The sequence below is a fragment of the Eucyclogobius newberryi genome, unplaced genomic scaffold, assembly GCF_026437365.1.
Source record: "Eucyclogobius newberryi isolate DKJ021-1_F unplaced genomic scaffold, fEucNew1.0.hap1 SCAF_3, whole genome shotgun sequence".
NCBI classification, from domain to species: domain Eukaryota; kingdom Metazoa; phylum Chordata; class Actinopteri; order Gobiiformes; family Gobiidae; genus Eucyclogobius; species Eucyclogobius newberryi.
Window position 1 is genome coordinate 12,287,897 of NW_027315945.1, and position 6,433 is coordinate 12,294,329.

Below are 6,433 nucleotides of genomic sequence, written 5' to 3' on the forward strand. Positions count from 1 at the left end.
TGTGTTATGGGTAATGGGATTGACATGGCATTCAATGGGGTTAAGATACAGTACTTACCTTTAAGTGAAGTATTATGTCGACATAAGATTTTCTAAATCTAAAATTGCTTTGGAGCAAAATACTAGGGTACCATTTTACTACTGCCATTGCGATCATACATGACGCCGCACCTGGAGCAACATGCAGTGGGCTACACAGCGGAAGTCCTGTAAGGCCAACGGGGGAAATATGTTTGAAAAGATATATATACTTACAGAATGTATTCTTTGGACTCAATAATTTTAGATGCAAGTCACTCATAGGGCTTTTGACTTTTTAGTACAGAGTGAATTTGAGGGAATTTTAGATTAAAAAACTTAACCTAACATAAAATGTATTGTATGCATTAAACTGTAACCAGTCAATTAAGTTAGGAAGTGTTAATTGGATATTAGCCATGCAAAAAATAATTTTGAAAACTCATTTGAATAATAGTATAGTAAGTATAATATAAGTAACAATAGGTTAATTCAATTCGATTTATTTTTGTAACGCTAAAAATCACAACAGCGGTTGTCTCGGAGAGCGACTGTGATATATATATATATATATATATATATATATATAGGTTACTTATTGGTTCCTCTCAACTGTGTGATTAAAGCTTCATTTTGGCTCCCCTACCCTCCTGATCGTCTGTACATTATGATATTAAAAATTTAGCAAACACACAAATACATATAAATATACATATAGACAGAGTGGCAAAAGGATATCAGTTATGTCTCTCTCGTTTAGAGCTGAAGACGCATTTTTAGCCCGATTTTCCCCTGATCATCAGTCATGCCTAGTCAGTTCCAGTCTCGAATTGAAGAGAGTTGCAGCTGCTTCAGTCTTGTAGTGTGGAACTGTTACAACTGGACTTGCAAAGTGTGCACAGCAGAAGGACATTATTAGAGCCCAGTAGCACTCATTTAAACATGTAATAAAGACAATTTTGGCCGTACTCCGGGACGACAGACTATTTACTGACACACATGGAGTCAGTGGCCAATGAAAATTAGCAGATACGCTGGAAACACCGTCTGGATGTGAACTTTCCAGTTTGATTTTTTTCAGAAGAGAGAGATGCACAAACAATGACAACAGCAAGGCACATAGTGATATTTCTGCCTAAACATCAAATATATACTGTGTAAACTACAGACACAAACTACTTTTAGGCAACACACGGGTTTCCCTCTGATAAATGGGGAGTTTTTCCAATTTCTGCACCTCTGACGCTACTTTTAAGGTCCATTCATAGACCGTATCAGTCTATGGGTCCGTTTGAGACTCCTGAGTGAATGGTCAGCATCACAGCTAGCCTAGCACCGCAACGCTCTGTTTTGGTTGGTGATCACATGACGCTGTTTAACCAATGAAAAGTCAGGAAACACGGACCCTCTGGTGTTTACTCTCTTCTATCAACAGTCACACTTCACAGGAGCAGACAAACTGAGTTTCAGGAGAAAAAGTGACATTTATCAGCCGAGCGAACACTGTTGTATCTGTGCACTCACATCCCTTACACACAAGTCATCGAATCAGTGACAAGGGTTGAGAATGGTTTATAGAGGGTCTATATCACTATAGATCTACCGTATTTTCCTTTTTTTCATAGGTCAAGTTATACTCCGTAGCCACTTATATGTGATATTATTAACACTATTATTAATATACATTATTAACAACACATAATTTTGTTTGTTATTTTCACACTTGCAACCGCATATCCACATGTTGATTATTATCACACTGACAACCGCAGGAGGGCGCTCTAGGCTCTAAGCGGCGCAGAAGAAGAATCTGCATTTCCTCTACCTCTGGAGTTTGCAGAGTTGTATTGAAGTGACACAGAGGAAGAAGAATTCAATGGATTTAGTGATTTGGTGCTTATGGTGAATAGTAATGCTTTGATAAACTTTTTAGCGTGTTCTTTATGCTATAGTTATCTGATAACTAATGTAGCTGAAGGTGTTAGCATACGTAAACTTATTCATAATGTTCTTTAATCTGTTATTATTTTACATTGCATTTCAAGATGAAATGGCTGTTCTTGGTTTTGAATTTTATCAAAGAAATTTACCCAAAACGAGACTAATACTCCAGTAACTACAGGCCTGTGGCACTTGCGTCTGTAGTCATGAAGTCATTTGAGCGCCTGGTCCGTCCTCACCTCAAGTCCCTCACTTCCCACCTGCTGGACCCCCTGATGTTCGCCTACAGATCCAACAGGTCTGTGGACGACGCCATCAACCTGGCACTCCACTTCATCTTGCAGCATTTGGACTCCCCGGGAACCTATGTCAGGATCCTGTTTGTGGACTTTAGCTCTGCATTCAACACCATCCTCCCGAGCAGGTGGATCACTGACTTCCTGACGGATCGGAGGTAGTGCGGAAGAATGTCTCAGACACTCGGACTATCAGCACAAGAGCTCCACAGGGCTGTGTACTTTCTCCCCTCCTCTTCTCCCTGTACACAAACTGCTGCACCTCCAGCCATGACTCCGTAAAACTGATCAAGTTTGCGGAAGACACCACCCTCATCAGGCTCATCTCGGACGGGGATGAGTCTGTCTACAGGAGGGAGGTGGGCCGGCTGGTGTCCTGGTGCAGCGGTAACAACCTGGAGTTCAATGCCCAGAAGACGGTGGAGATGATCGTGGACTTCAGGAAAGTTACAGCCCCCCAGCCCCCCCTCACCATCACAGACTACCCCATCACAACAGTGGACTCCCTCCACTTTCTTGGCACCACCATCACCCAGGACCTCCTCCATCACGTCTGGTACGCTGGAGCCACAGCCAGGGACAAACAGAGACTACAGCGCATTGTGCGCTCTGCTGAGAAGGTAATCTTAGGAGCAGCTCTGCACCAGTAACGGCCCCGGGACCAGGAGCAGCTCTGCACCAGAACACTTCTGACCTGCAGGACAAGGTCGGTGACGAGCGGCACGCACCGCCACGCGGCACCACTTCTCCTCCGCTGCACCGGCGTTTCCACGTCCGATCACCGGCTCCACCACGAGCGGTACGCACCACCACGAGCGGCACGCACCGCCACGAGCGAGCGACACCGCTTCTCCTCCGCTGCACCGGTGCACTCCCCATGTCAGCCACATCGTCAAGACCTCATACTTCCACCTCCGCCGCATCGCCAAAATCCAACACTGCCTCACCCTCCCCGCTGCTGAATCCCTCATCCATGCCTTCATCTCCTCCCGCCTTGACTACTGCAACTCCCTCCTCACTGGCATCTCCTCCCATTCCCTCCACAGACTCCAAATGGTCCAAAACTCCGCTGCCCGCCTCCTCACCCAAACCCGGTCCCGTGATCACATCACTCCCGTTCTCCGCTCTCTCCACTGGCTCCCCATCAAGCAGCGCATAAACTTTAAAATACTCCTCCTCACCTTCAAAGCTCTTCACCACCTTGCCCCCCCCTACCTGTCTGACCTCCTCATCCCCCACCGCCCCACCCGAGCTCTCCGATCCTCCTCCTCTCTCACCCTGACTGCACCAACATCCCGACTCAAAACTTTTGGCGACAGAGCTTTCTCCCGAACAGCACCCCGACTCTGGAACTCCCTCCCCCAACCTGTCCGCCACTCTCCCTCACTCACAACATTCAAATCCCGCCTAAAAACATACCTCTTCACCCAAGCCTATGACCTCCCCTACCCCTAGCCTCCTCTACCCCATTGCCTACACTTCTACCCCCTGTTACATCCCCATCTTTTTCTCTCTACTTCTTCTGTCTTGTTCATTTTATCTGTATATTAATGTGTTCTGTACGTGTTGTCCCCCCTGTCTGTAAATACCCCCCCTTTTTTATATATGTTCAGCGTCTTTGGGTCACTGAAAAGCGCTATATAAATAAAAGTTATTATTATTATTATTATTATTATTATTAATCTCTGCAGGACCTGTATATCTCCAGGGCTCTGGGACTTGCAGGTCAGATCACAGCCAACCCTTGTCACCCTGGACATGGACTATTTGAGCCACTCAAATAGTCCATGTCTTAGGCAGGAGGCTATGGTCCATACGGACCAGAATGCCCGGCCATAAGAACAGTTTCTTGCTGTTTTTAATTTAATCACTCACTGTACTGTTCACTTTCTATTTGCACTACAAATTCAACTGTAAATGTGTGTACGTAGTGAGCCTATTTTTATTCTTATAGCCTTTTGTTATTTTTATCCCATATCAGATTTAAATTCTCTCTCTTTTTGACTTATATAGGTTGTTTTATCATTGTTCATTGCTTTATGTTGCACCGGATCACCAAAGCAAGCTCCTATGTTTGTGAAGTCTGTTCATTGACAATGGCAATAAACTTTTTCTGATTCAGATTCGATGGAACTGTTAGAATGTGGTTGAAAGACTTATGTTGTTCCTAACTCTGCTTTAAACTGTCTCAAACTCTTGATGGAGAGGGAACAGAGGACAAAAAAACAACACATTTCCTCTTGTCATATATTCAATGTATGACTCACAGTTTCAGTCCAGCAGAGGAGGAGTCTGGTGGGACACAAGGATGTACAAGGACACTGTAGACGTCCAAAGGGAGGACAACACCCCCCCAGATCTCAATGCGACCAGAAGAGAAGGGCTGACACTAACCCAGACATTCCCAGAACTCACAACACACTTCTCATTTTTCATTTCCAAATCTGATCTGCACGCTCCCCGGAGGCGGTGTAGTCGCCACCACGCACTATTTCTGGTTGCCTCAATGTAATAGGAACCGCATAACATAGACTGGATCACAAACAGACTGGCCTATTTTTGAAGAACCAACAACATCCCCAAATGAGGTTTAGTGTGTCAGCGGCGGCCCAAAACAAGACGTTTCCATGGCCCTAATTGCATTGACGGGAACTTGTTGATTGGCTCCCGCTGTTGAAGGTTATGAAGATATGTTTATTCAAGCTTTGTTAATAAGCTGTTATGAATTTGGAGACACACTAGCAGTTTGTTCCAGCCAAGCAATAGCAAGAGCTGATTTATGTATTTAGCTGTTGTTGTTGTTGTCGTCGTCCGTCGTTGTCGTTGTCGTCGTGGAGTTGGTTCTAATCAACAGGATTTTCTTAACAGGTTGGGGGCGCAGCGTGAAGACGAATGAGTGGTGTAAGAAAAGGGGGGGAAAGCACCAACTGTTGAACACGGGTGGTAGAATAATTAGCTTCGGCAGAACAATTGCGGTTTTGTTCAAGGTTAGAACACTGTTGTCCCTCACGATGCGTTTGTTTGCGGGCTCGCTACATGGAACCGATCCAAGAAAGACTTTCAATTTAGAACGCAATGGTTAATCAATAACGTGTGAGTCACTGGCTTTTGGAATAGAGCAATTTCTCCGCGGCTTGCCATACCCAGCCGCTCCCCACAAGTCGAATTGATCAAGTGTCCATAGACTAGGCTTAGAACGGAGAGCAAATTTATCACTTCTGATACAAGACACCCCTAATTGTGCATTGATTTTTGTTTTGTTTTTTACCGTTCTCTGAAACTATTTGGGCAAGCTGAAACGTTAAAGCAGTAAACTACACATGTAAAGCAAAGGTCTATGTCGAGGGAATACAGAGGATTATTGGTTTGTTTTAGTTTGTGTGTGTTAGTTTAGGGAAATCCAAGATGCCATGATTTTTTTGGTGTGTGTTTTTTGGGAAGGACATTAAGGTAAGAGAAACAGCTGTTGTTGTGTCCTTGGGCAACACACTGCCCCCCATTGAATCTTGAAATGTCTGTGACTATTGACATCTAATTCATATTATTCTACTTAATTTATTGCCTGGAAAGTCTAATATGATATCGCTGTATTTTTTACACATCAGTCAGGTTGGTTATATCTCCCCAGTTTGTGCTCAGAGGGACATGATTGACAGGTGGATTAGCCAATCAGGGATACGTATGGTATTGAAACAAACATGGCTAAAAAAGAAAGGAAAATAATGACTGCAGAATTAATGAGCGGAGCACAAAACACTGTTAATCTGAGGTGAAAGAAGTTTGATTTTGTTGTAAATTAAGTGACCAATGAGCTCATTCATGTCTCATGTGTCACTGAAATACACAAATCTAATCGCACATTACTGTTTGAGTTTGACTCGAGTCACGACGGAGGGTGAGGTGACCAGACTGACTCTTCATAAAGAATTGGAGAAGTGTTTTTCTGGATCCCTCTCAACTTAATTGCAGCGTATGTGTTGGGAGCCTGAAGTAAACTGTATTATATGTTCTAAGACTTTTTAAAGACCTTATTAAATTAATCATTAAGACTTCATTGCAACTTTAAGTAAAAACAATACTGAACATTTAAATCCATACATTGGTGGTTAATGATTAAAAGCAAAAGGACACTACCATTGAAGGCCAGGAAAGGAAATCTAGAAAGAATAGTTTAACTA

General features: G+C 43.6%; 1 long non-coding RNA gene across 1 annotated transcript; it reads right to left on the reverse strand.

Moving 5' to 3' along the window:
- Positions 1-2,484: 2,484 nt before the first annotated feature.
- LOC140374137 (uncharacterized) lies at positions 2,485-2,791 on the reverse strand. The gene is made up of 2 exons (XR_011929070.1): positions 2,561-2,791; positions 2,485-2,517 (listed from the first exon to the last, which is right to left on the reverse strand). It is a non-coding gene; the product is annotated as an uncharacterized lncRNA (long non-coding RNA).
- Between the last annotated feature and the right edge of the window lie 3,642 nt (positions 2,792-6,433).